The sequence below is a fragment of the Syngnathus typhle genome, linkage group LG21 (genome assembly GCF_033458585.1).
Source record: "Syngnathus typhle isolate RoL2023-S1 ecotype Sweden linkage group LG21, RoL_Styp_1.0, whole genome shotgun sequence".
NCBI lineage: Eukaryota > Metazoa > Chordata > Actinopteri > Syngnathiformes > Syngnathidae > Syngnathus > Syngnathus typhle.
Genome location: NC_083758.1, coordinates 158,407 through 176,791, shown reverse-complemented (window position 1 = coordinate 176,791; position 18,385 = coordinate 158,407). Strand labels below are relative to the sequence as shown.

Here is an 18,385-nt window from a genome sequence, read left to right as displayed (position 1 = left end):
CGAGCAATGTCTAAAGGAGGCTTTAGAGGCCGAGGAAGAGAAGTTGTGCAACCTCCAATAAAATGCTGGAATTGCGGAGAAAACGGTCACATGGCACGTGACTGCACAAATTAACAGAAACACTATGACTAGGCCAAAATCAAATCAGATCAGGTTTCCATGTAATGAAGTGGGAACCTGGCTGCCAAAATTAAGGAGAAAATTAGCTTAAATATAAGGAGATATTTATGTTAAAAGGATAAAGTAAGATAAAGAAACATTGAAGTTAAAATTTGCTAAATAAATAGAAAAGAATTACACGTAGTTTCTAAAAGTGAAATAGAGAATAAATCAGACAAGTAATACGAGCAAAAAGATGTTCTTAGTGCTTCTATGTGTTCTTATATGTTGTGCGTCATCCTTTTGTGCTGGTGTGTGTGTGCGTGTGCGCGCGGAGGATCCTCATGAATGGGTGTGTGTATGAGTGCGAGTGAGATGTGTTCTGTGGAAGAAATCAGTAATGGAGAATGTTCTGGAGGCTGTTGAGCAATAATAGGGAAATTGAGAAGTGGACGATGATGTGTTTAAGTTTGTTGGAGAAACTAAGATGAGCAGTGTGTGGCAGTAGAGAAAATAAGACGTGTGTGGCAGAAAGTGACTAGAATGGTGGCTTGATAGGACGAGAATGAGACAGCAAATGTTGTGTAGAAGACTGAAAGATGTTGAAGGTGAACATGATAGGGGAGGGCAACGGCAAAGTTGGCCTGCCCTTTGAGAAGGTGAAACTGATAAGCGTGCCTGCGCTCGCGCGTTGTCGCGGGGCGGGGCTGTCCGCGTGGGCCTTTGCTATGCTCGTGTGGGCGGTGGGCCGGCATCATGGTTGTTGCAGGAAATGGCCAGCCTGTGACCAATCAACATTGATGCTGCGCCCCCACCCCTCGCACGAGTGGTGCTGTGGCTGCGGGCGAAGCAAGGAAAGTGTGAGTTTCTCAGAGAATGTTTGAATATTTGAAGCAGGGTGATGCTTGAGGAAGATGTGACAATATTTGCATGAAGGATAAAAGGCACTGATGAGAAAACAAAAGTATAACCGAAACGTCAAAATAGAGGATGACGTTTGCGCAGCGTTATTTGTTTGTATCGTTTGTGAGCTGTGTCTCTGCTGTAAGTTTTTGTGTTGTCTGTGTGCCGTCAGTGTTATGTGTTGAAATTGGCTAATGTAGGTGCACAAAAGAATTGATTTGCACCGCAAAACAAAAGCAATTTTGAAAAGAAAATAAGAAGAAAAGAAAGGCAAGCAATTTTTTGTGGGCAGGAACTGGTCCACACTGCATTAATGAGAGATGGAAGGAACTTGCTTTCTGGGATTGGATGAAGCAAAATGATTAAATAACAACATTTCAAAGCTAAATTTAGAAGAAATAGTCGATTGGTTGTGTAAGGTCTACACAAGTTTTTACATTTGAGGATAAGAGAGTGATTGAGTTAGTTACAGTTAAGAAACAACAACAATTAACTATTATATTAATTTACTGATGGTTAATTTGTTGACTTTTATCTTTTCCAATTAGTGGATTGGTTTGACACTTTGAGGAAGGAAAGATTAGGATGTGGAACACGGGTTGAGACAACCAGTTACACACGCAAAGCATGTGTGCACTGGGACACTGAGAAGCATTTTGAAAGGTGTGTCAAAATTAAATGAAGATGAAATCATATGTAGTAATACAACGCTTTACTACATATGGATTCTCTAAATCGTACAATTGAGTAAAATAAAACATACTTTTTGACTTTTGTTCAAATTACTAAGATTCTTGTGATAAACGATGAGAAACTGATTGAAAAGAAACTACAAGAAACTACAACTAAGCTAGTTGTGGAAGCAGTCCAATTGCCACGACAAATAGCTATGTGCACGTGTGCAGGGCACGCACGAGACTGATAAGGTGTCAAGAGGTAACAAGCTTGCGGACGGAACCGCATAGCTGCAGTGCAAAAGACGCTTCAAATTTTATACACACAAGAAGCGGATTGAATTACTGAAACATTTTTAAAGATAAGCACCGACAAAGTCCATAGATTGAAATTCAATCATGGACAAAGAGAGGGGCAAGAGTAGAGAATGGCATCTATAAATGACCAGAGGACTGACCTATCCTCCAAAAAACCTATACAAGCGGGCAGCAATATTGAGCCATGGTTGTGTGTCGCATGGCTCAAGAGGAGGGATAGTGGGGCAGGTCAGTCAGCTTCATACAACATACGGATTTGATTCATATTCAAAACATTTTCAAAACAAAAGAAAATAAAATAAAAATTTTTAAAAAAATCGTAGAGCTTGTTTAACATGTGCTAAACACAATCCACAGGGTTATAATGCCTGGTCATAATAGATGCATTCTCAAAATGGTTTGAATTGGCTTCAACAAAAACACTGAATGCCTTAACAGTGGCAAAAACGTTATGTAAAAATAATAATAATAATAATAATACCGAGATATGGGATTTTGAAAATTAATTCTCGTGACAGAACTGGTATAAAGTGTGAAAATGTGCATGGGAAAAATGGAAGATCATGGACAAAATGTTTAGACCTGGTCAAGCTGTACATACATTTTACAAGTACTGTGGGTTTAACCCCGTATGAAAAATTGTTTGGGCGACAATATAGATTACCATGTTTTAAAACCAAGTGGAAAACTAAGGATGATTTAAATTTGGCATTTACATTTTATATTTATAATTAATATATTAAAGTCAAAAAGAACAAAGCACGTTCTCATTAAGAGCATTGAAAACAAAACGCTGGTGTTCTTCCAAGGGGGAAGGGCCACATTGAATATTGATAATTACATCAACTGCCATTAAAATAGCAGAAAGGTCAGTTGAGGTAGTCCTTGGAAATTACAAAAGGGTAATTTCTTTTGAGGTAACGTTCAATCGGGAAAAAGTGACCCAAAGGGAGCCTTACCTCTTAGAGAAATGCCGGGAACAAGAAAATGGAACAATGACGTTATTGCATGTAAGGTGGCTATCTTTGTTGCCACTTTGTTAACTTCAGCAATATGGTATTTGTGGGAACTAAGTCATAATGAGTAGGGGAGAGATGAGTGAACAACTTATATTGATCACTCCAAAAAAAATTATGCTGCATTGTAGCGATTTAAAAGATCAATTTGACCTTTGCAGGATGATCTGCTGTGTCAGATCTGGACTGCCATGAAAGTATGATGTTTATATGTGTACTTTGTCAACAACCGCTGTAGATGTTAAAGAATGGGATGAATATATCTAAAGTGAATGTGGATAATTTGTTTCAGGTAACTAGTATTAGAGTAAACTGCTAAACGAAGCAATTGATTGCTAATGGCAAAACAAGCTGTAAAGACAAACAAAATTTAATATGTCATATGTATGGGTTTGTGACCATTGCCTTATGTTGTACCGTCACCATTGATCAAAGATTGTGTGAAATCTATCACGTATATTGGATTATGAAATGTGTGACAGAGCATTCTTTATAGTAATATCCATTGAAGAAAGAAAAAAGAAGCCATTGCTTTCAGAGAATGTAGTCAAGCTAAATTGTATATGTATCAACATCCCAAGATCTGAAAAAAGAAAAAGCTGGTAAAAACCAAAATATCTTTGAATTTCACAGCCGACGATGATCTGACCGAAATTGATGCAATTGGTGTTCCCAGAGGAGTACCGGATAAGTGTAAGCTGGTGAATCAGATAGCAGCTGGTTTTGAATCCACCCTGTGTTGGTGGTGTACTCTTAACAAAAATGTCGACAGGATCAACTACATCCATTACAACGTGCAGAGGCTTGGAAATTGGACCGAGGCGGGTTTCAGGGCGGTCTACTCCCAACTGGCCGCGACTTCCCTCATGGCTTTCCAGAACCGAATGGCCCTTGATATGCTACTCTCAAAAGAGGGTGGTGTCTGCGCCATGTTTGGTGAGCAATGCTGCACATTCATTCCAAATAATACTGCCGCTGATGGAAGCCTGTCCCAGGCCCTTGAGGGCCTGAGGACCTTGAATGGGAAAATGAAGGAACGCAGTGGAGTGAACACGGAGGTTTGGAACGACTGGCTAAACGTGTTCAGACAGTACCGTACCCTGGTTTCCTCGGTCCTAGTCTCCCGTGCCGTTTTTTTTCTGCTGTTTTGACCTTGTGTGGATGATGTTGTATTCCGTGTCTCCGGTCTCTAATCAACAGGTTAATTACAACTGCTATCTCTCCAGCAGCTGAGACTTTTTCGTTGCTCCAAGGGAACGACTTTGCGACTGACGAGGGTTGTCGCTCTAGCGATGGCTCCATATTTGAGGCTCCTCTGGTAAACCTGTCCGGTTTGTTTCCCGACTCTGACATTGATCAATCTCCTCCCGGGTGTAAATTTGTTCTTATGAATTGTGTTCTTACGGCTGAAAATCTTTTTTGAAATGGCCGCTTTTAGGTGATAAGATGGTGTCTGAGAACTTATGATAAACAGGAGGGAATTGTTAGAAAAATGTATATATATGTTATCATGCGTTCTCTAATCAATGCCTTACCGCAATATTACTGCATTATATGCTTGCTGTTTGGCCTTGCTGTTTTTATGATGTACCACGGAAGGACAGTTCCTTTCTAACAAAGACCACTTTGTTAGACAACATGCCTCATTGCTGTCTTGCACCCCAGATGAACCTCCAAGTGACCATTAAAGTCAGGGTTTCCTAACTATCTTGATCGTAGGATTAGGTTGGAATGTATATAACCAGTAATAAATAACTTAGTTTGTTGCATCCTACACAATGTCGTAAAACTTCCCTTGCTATGTTTTTACTTGAGGTCAAAGGTTTTCTCTTCTGTATCCAGTCCACTCAAACTCCTCTTCCCAGATGTCTTTATTAGTATGTAAACACCTAGTGATTTTTCCTTACGAGGCAAAGCCCACATGCTTTCCCCCTCCTTTCTTTAGGGGCTTGTCTCACACTGTGGGTAGGGCAAATCCAAATAAAAAGAGCGGGAGTGCCTACAGATATTTAGTGTGTGTAGAGATTGTATTAAGCTATCTGTACTGCACTCCTCGCGAGAAAAGACTTAATATTTCTGTCTCACTTGTGGTTTGTTTGCTGTTGCTCTTCTCTTAATAGTTATTCAGTCATTGAAATAAACCTGACAATAGTAATAATACAAACCTTTACGACATATGGATTTTCTAATACATTTAGTGTCATACTGTGGTAAAATTCTATTCTGGTATCATGCAATGTATATCTCACTAGTAAGCCTAAGTGTGACCGGATCATGTTTCGGGTCAGGTTCGTGCGGGATTGTTTGGGCCTTGGTCCATGATCTCATTGGCACGAGACATCTGGTTTCCATTAACAACTGACAAGATATGCACCCGAGTGAGGAAAGGGAGGCTAACTCATAAATAATGAGGAGATATCGGGAGTAATCTGTTGGTCCTTTCTTTAAGACCCTTCCTGGTGCAGATAGGTTAGCAACAAGAGAGATTTAGAGGTTCAACAGAAAGACAGTTAAAAGAAAACAACATTATTAATTCGGACAGTTGCAGGCTAACAGGAGCATGAGAAAGAAGAGCTAAGAAGCGGGATCCAATTTGATCAGGGAGATTGGAAATTCACAACACCATATTCTAAGTCACATTTTTGAGCAAGCATGACACAGGTAATAACGTTTGAGAGGTCAAGACATAGATCAGGGCTAGATGTGGAACGCAGACCTCGTTGAGTTAATTTTAAATAATGATACTGAAGACAATGTACTGTCTCATTAAATAGGAACTATAGACAGAACGTAGCTCGAAAATAGGATGAGTTGCAGGACTTACAATATAAAGACGAGATCGCTGTTACTAGGAGAATTTGAAGTTTGGTAAACAAACGTTACTAGCGAATTGATGGCAGCAGCTACATTTGGTTACAAGTTTGATGTCCCAGTCTGTCACTCTCAGTGCCAGGATCCCTGAAAACTCAATCCCGAGACTCTGCCTGCAGCCATGGACGTCTACAAAACGGTGCCTGGCTTTGAGGCACCTTTGACCTTTGGCAAGGACAAAGAAAGACTATTGTTGTACTTGTAGGGGGACAAGTACACTCGGGAAGAAAAGACGACATCCTCGGGGACAAGAAAAGACAGTGAGAAGTGGAGGAACTCACAATGTTGAAGAAAAAATGGACATTTGAACAATGGACTCATTCGAGAGTGATGGATGGGTTGACTCAACAACAAAAGAACACCATCTTGAGAGGGTGAGGTGCGGCAAAAGATATGGACTTGAAATGTCCAACGACCAAATCGCACTCCGTGCTGTGGCGGTGCTGAAACTTCGTGGGGCTTGGGGTAAAGTGGAAAGGAGCTTCATTGTGCACTGGGTTTGACAGAACTGAGGAGATTTGATAAAAAATTGAATAATGCGTAGAGCTACAGAGAAACTCATCATAATCGGAGACTGAACAGATTTGGATAGGACAAATAGGCTAAAACGGTAGGAAACAAGAGCGAGATCTGATGTTTTGGCTCATCAGGCATAAGTCAAAGTCAAAGTCAAAGTCAGCTTTATTGTCAATCTCTCCACATGTCACAACACACAAAGAGACCGAAATTACGTTTTTCTCTATCCCACGGTGACGAGACACATAACACGATAGACATACATGTACGCGACACAATATAAAAACAAGAAGGCAAAAATTCTACCAATCAATAGTAAGAGTGATGAATAAATAATAAATAAACAGATAACACAATAAATAACGGAGCCAGCAAGCATAGCGCAAAAGTAAAAAACATCATAAACAAAAAGGCACAAACAATAAATAAGAGTAATAACAAATAATAAATAATAAGAGCCAGTGTGCATTCAGACAGTCCAGACAGTAAAAGTACAGGACGCTACGCAGAACGGGGGAGCGAGTTCAGGATCCTAACAGCCTGGAGCATGAAGCTGTTTGAGAGTCTGGAGGTGCGGGAGCGCAGGCTTCTGTACCTCTTCCCAGAGGGCAGAAGCTCGAACAAAGAGTGAGCGGGGTGACTCGCATCACTCACAATCGTGGTCGCCTTGCGGGTGAGATGGGAGGTGTAAATGTCCTTCAAGGAGGGGAGCGAAGCACCAGCAATCTTACCAGCAGTGTTCACTATGCGCTGCAGGGCCTTCAAGTTGTAGTCAGTGCAGCCGCCACCCCCAAAACAGCAATAATTGAGCAATTGAGTTAGATACATTTTAGAATAGGACATTTGGACTAAAGTGAATTCAGTCAAGAGGAAGCTAGGTTGCTCAATGTACCTACTCAATAAAATAGTAAATTCGTTGCACCACGGTGGAGTTTGGGTGGTCAGAATGTTGGATACGTTAAATTTTTGACTTTCACACAATCATGCATAGGAGTCGCACAAGGCGACAGTTAACAAGACAATGACTGCAGTAGGGATCACTTACGACTGCACCGACATGGAAAAGTAGAAGCAAGGGAGTTGAGTAAGGGATTATATGCGGAACAGTCCGCTATACAGTTACCAATAGGAGGTTCTATCAAAAGGAGCTACATGTGAGATGTATGGAATCCCTTTGTCTGTGTTCTGTGTTCTGTGTTCGTGCGTAATCTCTGTAAAGTTGTGTCAGGCTGTTGTCGTTTGTCTGAGCCTTGGGTGCGCGCTCGGTGTGTGTGCGTTTATGTGCACACCCTGTGTGTGTGCGAAAGTGTTAGGAAGAAGACGGCATGGATAAGGGAATCTCCTTTAAGACAGGAGGCAATAAATGGGAAAGCCCCTGTCATAAACGGTCTTTGGTTAGGAGGAATCATTAGGAAGTGCTCAAACTCTTCTTTCAAACACTCCTATCTGCCTCGTTAAAAAGGGCATTACAATTGACTACAGGAGTTGCAAAAAGCAGATGAAGAACATAGGTAGCATGATCAGGGCCCTCAGGCTGGAGGATGTGTCAAATGCAAATTTACTGCCGCCTGATCTTTCCTCCTCACAGGTCGACAACCCCATCAATCCAGGAGACTGGGTCTACATCAAGGTCATCAAAAGAAAGAACTGGGCCAGCCATGGTGGGAGGGACCATTCCAAGTCTTGATGACTACCCCCCTCCGCAGTGAAGATTGCTGAACGACCCGGCTGGATTCACCTTAGCCAATGCAAGCTACAAGGAGTGCTGGACCCCTCATTTTGGGACGGTGGCGAAGTCTGCAAACAACGATCCCAACTCCGCTAGGCGGGGGGATGTCTCGGTGTTCCTGTCATCTTAGTAGCAACGGGGCTCCACATGCCGGGTGGATCCTCTGCTGCGTTGTGGTTGGAGCATGCTATGGTCTATGGACACATCTGAACAGACCAAGTGATAATGTTGACCGTGGGAAACGATGGTCACACGATGAGAACTTTGAGGACTGGTCATGAGACCCCAGAAACCCATACGAAACCAACGCTTGGTACTGGTATGTGAAGGTCGCTGTGAGAGCGCACACACAGGAGGGATGTTATCTGTGTTTCCAAAAACTCCCCTTGCTCCACACAAGTTCACTTGGAGGCCAGAGCAATGAATGTCACTGAAGCGAAATGTATGGCATCCATGGGAGGAGATTGATATCAACACCGTACTGTCAGTCAGTGACGCTACCCCTACCGCCCTGGACTCGCAGGAATGAATCTGGGATCAAACTATTTTGGATTAATCCCAATGTGACTGTTGGAGGACGACAGATGCCAGAAGTGGCCTAAACCAGGACGCTACCTGGAATGGACTACACGTGTTTCATCCAAGAAAACAAGACCCACGGATGCATTCACGACAACTGTTCTCCAGGAGGGAACTGGATGGGAGCTTTGGACATCACCGCTGTGTGCCAGGATGGGAGAGCCATTTCAAGGTGTATGGGCTCTCCTGCCAACATGGCTGTACCATTGGACGGGTCCTACTTCATTCGGAACGGATCATGGCTTTATTTATATTTTCTTATTGATAGCATTATGGTCGCCTAAGGCAAAGGGACCGTGTGAGACTTTTCCTGCGTATTAACATCGGCCAGCAGGTTTTTAGATCACACAATAAGTTTAATCTGGAGTATTGAGGAAAGTCCTCATCTTCACTGGGAGTTGTTGCTATCATTGTTTGTTGTTTTTGTCATGTTTCACCCTACACGCTCCCCAGCCCATTCGCTGTCATCTCAGTTTTTTTTATTGATTTTTTTATTATTGTTTTTACTATTCTTCTTTATATTTTCTTACTTATGTTTTATTGATCTGGTTCACATAATCGTATGATAAAACAGGAGGGAGATGTCAGGGTTTTCCAAAACTATCTTGATCATATGATTATGTTGGAATGTATGTAACCAGTAATGAATAACCTTGGTAGATTAGTTTTATGCTTATGTTGGTGTGTAACCAGTAATAAATAACCTAGCTTGTTCCATCCTACACAATGTCGTAAAACATCCCCTGCCCTGCTAATCTAGAGGTCAAGGGCCTTTTTTACTTGTCTATTCAGTCTATGGTCACCCCCACCCTTTTTCTCTTAATAAAGATGGTCTTGTGGGAAGCGAGAGTCAGACGTCATTCGATCATTGCTGTACGCACAGTGACGAATGGACTCTCCGCCTGCAGGTGCCCAAAACGACTAACTTGTCTCCGAGTGGTTCTTGCAAAATAAGTTAGAGTGAGCACCACTCTAACAGTGAGCACACAACATGAACTTGAATCAAATCCGATCAAGACGTCGTTGACTTTCTGCTTCATCCTGTGAGAATGAAGCTAACGGATTGTGATGTAAACTACTTTTTATTTGCCCAGTAGAGGGGGGCGCACCGCTCCTGGAGGTACTGCAATACCAGGTCGATGCATAGAGTGGACGGAGCAAGCCCCTATACCATCTCCCTGTTGCGAAAATCCAATATATACATGGTCCCCGGATAGGGAACGTATCAGATATTAATCTGATAAGAACAGATACTACACCTGGTCTTAGCCAAAAGGCCGAGAAGCGATGTACTGAAACTGGTCTGAGGAAACCACTTAAATAAAGAGACTGTGGTGTGCAAGGACTGGAGTCGGAGGCGGAGTGATAAATGACGGTGCCAACGGCAGTTGTTTTAATGACATTTATAATTAGCTTCTCTCAACCACGGGCCGACTCTTTTCCCTTCGAGATCCTAACACACACTCCTCAAACAGGAAACTCCCACACGTGTAAAACCTCCCACCGGAACTCGGCAACGTGAACTTAGGTTCCGGGTGAATTATGTCAACCCACTACACAAGCCCCCCCAGAATTCACCCATAGTCAAAATCCCCGCGCCGGAAAGGAACGACAGCCCGACCACAGCGGGTGTAGGTGGCAGGGGCTGGCAGGGGGTCAAGGGTAGGGGGCGCCGCCGGAAAGACCGCTGGGCTGGACGGTCGCGTTGTCGGTCGGGCAGGCGGGAGCTCGGTCAGGTCGGAGGGGCGAGGCGCTGGGGGGCGTCCGCGGCGTGGGGCCTGCGCCAATTCCAACGTCCGGGAAACATCCACGTGGGCAGGCTTAATCCTATCAACCGAGATAGTCTCAGGCCTACCGCCGATGTCCACGACCATGCTCTTACTCCCGTGCTGCAAGACCTTAAAAGGCCCGTCGTAAGGCGGACGCAACGGCCCGCGGTGGGCGTCGTGGCGGATGAACACAAAACCCGCCGAGCGTAGGTTGGTGGGCACCCGGGAAACAGGGGTGCAGTGCCGTGACGTGGGGACAGGTGCGAACGTCCCGGCAACTTCCAGCAGGGAGGACCGCTGCCCTGCCGCCGACCAAGGCGTTGTGGCGTCTGGAATGAAGTCCCCTGGAACTCGTAGTACCTGGCCGTAGACGAGCTCAGCGGACGAGGACTGCAAGTCCTCCTTAGGGGCCGTCCTGAGGCCCAGCATGACCCAGGGAAGTCTGTCCACCCAGTTGCCATCCACCAGACTGGCGCGTAGAGCAGCCTTCATGGAGCGGTGGAACCGCTCGCACAGCCCGTTAGCCTGGGGGTGATAAGCGGTGGTGCGGTGCAGCTTGACGCCCAGGCCTCCAGCAACCACATTCCAGATCTCGGAAGTAAACTGTGCACCCCGGTCCGAGGAGAGGTCTGAAGGTGTTCCAAAGCGCGCGACCCATGTGCCAATAAACGCCCGGGCCACGTCAGCAGCCGAGGTTGAGGAGAGGGGGACGGCCTCAGGCCAACGGGTCGTCCTGTCCACCATGGTGAGGAGGTAGGTGAAACCATGGGAAGGGGGGAGCGGGCCCACAAGGTCGATGTTGACGTGGTCGAACCTCCTCTCGGGGACAGTGAACGGCTCCAACGGGGCCTTGGTATGGCGGTGCACCTTCGCACGCTGACAAGCCACACACGAGTCGACCCAGGCCCGCACGTCCCTCTTCAGCCCTTTCCAGACGAACTTCTGAGCCACCAGCCTCACGGACGCTTTTCTGCCAGGATGGGACAGGCCGTGTATCGCCTCAAAGACAGCCCGCTGCCAGCCGGCAGGGACAAGTGGTCTAGGCTGGCCGGTGGAGAGGTCGCACCACAGCCTGACTCCTGAGTCGCCAACCGCGACCACCTCCAGACGCAGCCCAGTGTCAGAGTCTTTGAGCGACTGGATCCCAGGATCTGAGGCTTGGTCAGCACTCATACTTGAGTAGTCGAGCCCCAGCTGAACCGTGTGGACGACCGCTCTAGAGAGGCAATCGGCGACCACGTTGGACTTGCCGGCGATGTGTCGGATATCTGTGGTGTACTCAGAGATAAATGACAGCTGACGCTGCTGGCGGGCGGACCACGGCTCAGCCACCTTGGACATAGAGAACGTGAGGGGCTTGTGGTCGACGAAAACCGTAAACTCACGGCCTTCCAGGATGGAGCGGAAATGGCGGATCGCCAACCAGACGCCGAGTAGCTCCCTGTCGAATGTGCTGTATTTGCGCTCCCTAGGGACCAGCTGGCGGCTGAAAAAGGCGAGCGGTTGCCAGGCGCCACCAACCCACTGCTCAAATACAGCACCAACTGCGTAGTCAGATGCGTCGGTTGTGAGGGCGACCGGGGCTCCAGGCGACGGGTGGACCAACAAGGTGGCCTGGCACAGCGCAGCCTTAGTATCCTCGAAAGCTTTGATCCTCTCGGGGGTCCAGTCGATGTCCTGGTTGGGGGTCTTACCCTTAAGGGCCCCATACAGTGGGTGCATGATGTGGGCCGCCCGGCGTATGAATCGGTGGTAGAACGTAACCATCCCAAGGAACTCCCGTAGCCCCCGGGCCGAACGTGGGCGGGGAAAAGCGGAGACTGCTTCCACCTTTGTCGGCAAGGGGGTGGCCCCATTACTGCCGATGAGATGCCCAAGAAACTGGATCGACGGCACCCCGAAGACGCACTTCGCCGGGTTAATGATCAGGCCATGCTGGTCGAGCCTTGTGAAAAGGGCCCGCAGGTGTGCCGCATGCTCCTCCTCCGAGGAGCTGGCGACGAGGACATCGTCCAAGTAGACGAAGATGAAAGGCATGTCCCTAAGCGCAGAGTCCATCAACCGCTGGAAGGACTGGGCCGCGTTTTTCAGGCCGAAGGGCATCCTAAGAAACTCGAAAAGCCCGAAAGGAGTCACCACCGCCGTTTTAGGGATGTCAGCAAGGTGCACCGGGACTTGGTGATAACCCCGCACCAGGTCCACTTTGGAGAACAGGTGCTTCCCTGCTAGATGTATCAAAAAGTCCTGAACATGGGGGACCGGGTAGCGGTCGGGCGTGGTGGCATCATTGAGGCGGCGGTAGTCGCCACACGGGCGCCAACCACCGTCCGGCTTAGGCACCATGTGGAGTGGGGAGGCCCACGGGCTGTCAGAGCGGCGAACAATGCCAAGGCGTTCCATGCTGGCGAACTCGGCCCGAGCAATTGTCAGTCTCTCCGGGTTGAGCCGTCGGGCCCTAGCGTAGATGGGGGGGCCTTTGGTCTCGATGTGGTGCTCGACCCCATGTTTAGCTGTGGTGGCGGCAAAAGTGGGCCGTGTAAGGCTGGGGAACTCTCCGAGGAGTTTCTGGTACATGTCGCCCTCGGAGAGCGAACTGGAGAGACCCACATAATTCCCCTCATCGCGGACACATGCGAAGGAGGAGAAGGTTAACGCGTCCACCAGGCGGCCGTTCTTAACATCCACGAGCAGTCCGTGGGCGCACAAAAAATCTGCGCCAAGCAGGGGGAAGGAGATGTCGGCAGTGACAAAGTCCCATGTGAAACGCTGACCCCCGAAACATATGTCCACAGTCCTTGTGCCATACGTCCTGATGGGAGTGTCGTTGGCGGATGTTAAGGGCGGGCCGTGCAACCCTCCAGCAGCGTCGTCCACTGTAGCCGTCAGGACGCTTCTCTGGGCGCCGGTGTCACAGAGGAATCTGCGACCAGAGAGGGAGTCCTCAACGAACAGCAGCCGGTTCTTTTTGCCTGCGGTCACGGCCACTACTGAGCGCAGGCTTTGGCGTTTCCCGTCGTGTCGAAGTTGCAAGGGGAGCGGCACCTTTTAGCCTTGGCGCCAAAACGTGCATGGAAGTAGCACAAACCTGTGCTGGTGCGGCTGTCAGTTGCAGCGCGTCCTCTGCCAGGGGAAACGCCAGCGCTCGGGGACGTGTAGCTGCGTGTTGGGGCCAGCACACCAGGGGCGAAACGCTGGGTGGCCAAGTAGAAACGGTCCGCTTCCTCCGAAAGAGCACGCGGCTCCGTAATGGTCGTATTTGCGAGGGCCGTTTGGACGTGCGGCGGCATATGTCGCAGAAACAGTTCAATGAAAAGAAAATTCGGCTCTTCCCCACCCAGCAGGTTTAACATCATCTCCATGTGTTCAGAGGGTTTGCTGTCCCCCATGCCTTGAATAGCAAGCAGGCGCCGGGCTCGTTCGGATCGCGACAGTTCAAAAATCCTGAGGAGATAAGCCTTGAGCCCTGCATATTTATCCTGGGCCGGAGGGGAAGTGATGAAACTTACGGCTCTGGCTGCGGTGGAGCTTCCGAGTGCCGAGACAACGTGGTAGTAGCATGTGGCGTCATCCGTAATTCCCCGGAGGGCGAACTGAGCCTCCGCCTGTGCGAACCACGTTGCTGCAGAAGTCTCCCAAAACTCAGGCAGCCTAAGGACGGCGGAATGCGCCATGCCGTCTCGCTCGGTATTCTGTTCAGTCCCGGAATCCTCAGCGGGACTGATGTCAGGGTCACCAGTGTGGTGTGCAAGGACTGGAGTCGGAGGCGGAGTGATAAATGACGGTGCCAACGGCAGTTGTTTTAATGACATTTATAATTAGCTTCTCTCAACCACGGGCCGACTCTTTTCCCTTCGAGATCCTAACACACACTCCTCAAACAGGAAACTCCCACACGTGTAAAACATCCCACCGGAACTCGGCAACGTGAACTTAGGTTCCGGGTGAATTATGTCAACCCACTACAAGACTACCAATTCAAGTTACGGTTTAAATATATCGACTCATACTAATGCTTCTTTTCCTGCGCATCACGTGATTCCCGTTTCTTTTTGTGGTCAGGTGCGGAAGTCAACGCTGCTGCCATCTAGCGGTGTAACGGCATATACGCTTTAACAAATAATAATCACTCGCAGGGCACACAGAGACGAAAAACCGTCCGCACTCGCACCTACGGGCAATTTGGAGCGCTCAATGGGCCTATCATGCATGTTTGGGGGAAATGGAAGGAAACCAGAGTGGAGAACGTGCACAATGCAAACAAACAGGTCAGGGAGTTGGAACCGAACGCAGCAGAGCAAGCATGGACTCACAACGACACGTTTAGAGTGTAAACGTTTCCATAGAATTGCCAAACACCAAATACTTGTTCGAACTATACATCTTAGTTGAGTGTTAAGGCCTCCTAAATTTAGCAAATATATGAAGATCTATTTTTATTAAAAGGAAATGGTTGCTAGTGTGACACCGCCTGTTACTTTGGTGAGACCAGCAATAACTTGAATGGTGGCCCGTTTGGACAAGCCGAAATCGGTTCTCTTGTTTCTCTTCAGATCGTATAAATCTTTCGCCTTTTACTAAAGATTTCCGTGGGGAGGAACAACAAGAGTATATCTCAATTTTTTGATGCTCTGCGAAAGCGGAGCTTCCTGTACTTGTCAATGGAAAGTAATCAAAATTCCTGCTTTGTTGCCATTAATTCTGCCATAGCTTACAGGTAACATCCACCCATTCAAATATAAAACTATCTAATATGAGCAATAAATTAATATATTTTCTACTAATTATACTATATGTAAGGGACAATAAACAATTTAGCCATTAAAATATTTATTATTAAAGTTAATTCAGATTTGTGTCGAAGTTGTAAAGATTTAAGCTGTGTAAATGAATACAGCCATAAGTACTTCAGTACAAAAGTACTTCAGAAATACATAACAGGCTTTTGTTAGTTGAACTAATACGACGATACTGTTAATCGACTGAGTTGAATATCAGGAGTACGCCACTACATTAGCTTAATTTTTATTTAACCAATTTCAAAGAACTACTCTGATCATGTCCCTCCCCTCAATGCTCCACTAGGAAGCATAGAACGCTCATCAAAAGTGGAGAATCTATGATATAAACATCATTATTCTCCGCTAGCTTCACGCTCAGGAAGGAACATCAATTCTCATCATCGTAGTTGGCGAGACCGTTCACTTTAGAAACACATATCTCAAGTTAATAACTATAGAAATGATCCCTGCAAGTATAGTCTTTATTCATCAACGAGGGGCGGCGGGAAGTCATCTGCGAGTGTACCATTTTTACCCAGAGGGCAACCACGACTAGTAAAGGACTATGTTTAGATTGTAGGGGTGTAACGATACATCGATACACATCGATTAATCGATATTATGCTCTACGATTTATTGGCATCGATGCTAAAGGTAAACTTTGAGCGACTGGATCCCAGGATCTGAGGCTTGGTCAGCACTCATACTTGAGTAGTCGAGCCCCAGCTGAACCGTGTGGACGACCGCTCTAGAGAGGCAATCGGCGACCACGTTGGACTTGCCGGCGATGTGTCGGATATCTGTGGTGTACTCAGAGATAAATGACAGCTGACGCTGCTGGCGGGCGGACCACGGCTCAGCCACCTTGGACATAGAGAACGTGAGGGGCTTGTGGTCGACGAAAACCGTAAACTCACGGCCTTCCAGGATGGAGCGGAAATGGCGGATCGCCAACCAGACGCCGAGTAGCTCCCTGTCGAATGTGCTGTATTTGCGCTCCCTAGGGACCAGCTGGCGGCTGAAAAAGGCGAGCGGTTGCCAGGCGCCACCAACCCACTGCTCAAATACAGCACCAACTGCGTAGTCAGATGCGTCGGTTGTGAGGGCGACCGGGGCTCCAGGCGACGGGTGGACCAAGAAGGTGGCCTGGCACAGCGCAGCCTTAGTATCCTCGAAAGCTTTGATCCTCTCGGGGGTCCAGTCGATGTCCTGGTTGGGGGTCTTACCCTTAAGGGCCCCATACAGTGGGTGCATGATGTGGGCCGCCCGGCGTATGAATCGGTGGTAGAACGTAACCATCCCAAGGAACTCCCGTAGCCCCCGGGCCGAACGTGGGCGGGGAAAAGCGGAGACTGCTTCCACCTTTGTCGGCAAGGGGGTGGCCCCATTACTGCCGATGAGATGCCCAAGAAACTGGATCGACGGCACCCCGAAGACGCACTTCGCCGGGTTAATGATCAGGCCATGCTGGTCGAGCCTTGTGAAAAGGGCCCGCAGGTGTGCCGCATGCTCCTCCTCCGAGGAGCTGGCGACGAGGACATCGTCCAAGTAGACGAAGATGAAAGGCATGTCCCTAAGCGCAGAGTCCATCAACCGCTGGAAGGACTGGGCCGCGTTTTTCAGGCCGAAGGGCATCCTAAGAAACTCGAAAAGCCCGAAAGGAGTCACCACCGCCGTTTTAGGGATGTCAGCAAGGTGCACCGGGACTTGGTGATAACCCCGCACCAGGTCCACTTTGGAGAACAGGTGCTTCCCTGCTAGATGTATCGAAAAGTCCTGAACATGGGGGACCGGGTAGCGGTCGGGCGTGGTGGCATCATTGAGGCGGCGGTAGTCGCCACACGGGCGCCAACCACCGTCCGGCTTAGGCACCATGTGGAGTGGGGAGGCCCACGGGCTGTCAGAGCGGCGAACAATGCCAAGGCGTTCCATGCTGGCGAACTCGGCCCGAGCAATTGTCAGTCTCTCCGGGTTGAGCCGTCGGGCCCTAGCGTAGATGGGGGGGCCTTTGGTCTCGATGTGGTGCTCGACCCCATGTTTAGCTGTGGTGGCGGCAAAAGTGGGCCGTGTAAGGCTGGGGAACTCTCCGAGGAGTTTCTGGTACATGTCGCCCTCGGAGAGCGAACTGGAGAGACCCACATAATTCCCCTCATCGCGGACACATGCGAAGGAGGAGAAGGTTAACGCGTCCACCAGGCGGCCGTTCTTAACATCCACGAGCAGTCCGTGGGCGCACAAAAAATCTGCGCCAAGCAGGGGGAAGGAGATGTCGGCAGTGACAAAGTCCCATGTGAAACGCTGACCCCCGAAACATATGTCCACAGTCCTTGTGCCATACGTCCTGATGGGAGTGTCGTTGGCGGATGTTAAGGGCGGGCCGTGCAACCCTCCAGCAGCGTCGTCCACTGTAGCCGTCAGGACGCTTCTCTGGGCGCCGGTGTCACAGAGGAATCTGCGACCAGAGAGGGAGTCCTCAACGAACAGCAGCCGGTTCTTTTTGCCTGCGGTCACGGCCACTACTGAGCGCAGGCTTTGGCGTTTCCCGTCGTGTCGAAGTTGCAAGGGGAGCGGCACCTTTTAGCCTTGGCGCCAAAACGTGCATGGAAGTAGCACAAACCTGTGCTGGTGCGGCTGTCAGTTGCAGCGCGTCCTCTGCCAGGGGAAACGCCAGCGCTCGGGGACGTGTAGCTGCGTGTTGGGGCCAGCACACCAGGGGCGAAACGCTGGGTGGCCAAGTAGAAACGGTCCGCTTCCTCCGAAAGAGCACGCGGCTCCGTAATGGTCGTATTTGCGAGGGCCGTTTGGACGTGCGGCGGCATATGTCGCAGAAACAGTTCAATGAAAAGAAAATTCGGCTCTTCCCCACCCAGCAGGTTTAACATCATCTCCATGTGTTCAGAGGGTTTGCTGTCCCCCATGCCTTGAATAGCAAGCAGGCGCCGGGCTCGTTCGGATCGCGACAGTTCAAAAATCCTGAGGAGATAAGCCTTGAGCCCTGCATATTTATCCTGGGCCGGAGGGGAAGTGATGAAACTTACGGCTCTGGCTGCGGTGGAGCTTCCGAGTGCCGAGACAACGTGGTAGTAGCATGTGGCGTCATCCGTAATTCCCCGGAGGGCGAACTGAGCCTCCG

General features: G+C 48.4%; 3 non-coding genes across 3 annotated transcripts; 1 reads left to right on the top strand and 2 right to left on the bottom strand.

The window, feature by feature from the left end:
- Positions 1-9,803: 9,803 nt before the first annotated feature.
- LOC133145857 (U2 spliceosomal RNA) lies at positions 9,804-9,994 on the bottom strand. Its single transcript, XR_009711105.1, has one exon. It is a non-coding gene; the product is annotated as a U2 spliceosomal RNA (small nuclear RNA).
- Positions 9,995-15,005: 5,011 nt separating this feature from the next.
- LOC133145974 (U5 spliceosomal RNA) lies at positions 15,006-15,118 on the top strand. Its single transcript, XR_009711215.1, has one exon. It is a non-coding gene; the product is annotated as a U5 spliceosomal RNA (small nuclear RNA).
- A 399-nt stretch (positions 15,119-15,517) lies between these two features.
- Positions 15,518-15,735, bottom strand: LOC133145912 (small nucleolar RNA U3). Its single transcript, XR_009711158.1, has one exon. It is a non-coding gene; the product is annotated as a small nucleolar RNA U3 (small nucleolar RNA).
- Positions 15,736-18,385: the final 2,650 nt, after the last annotated feature.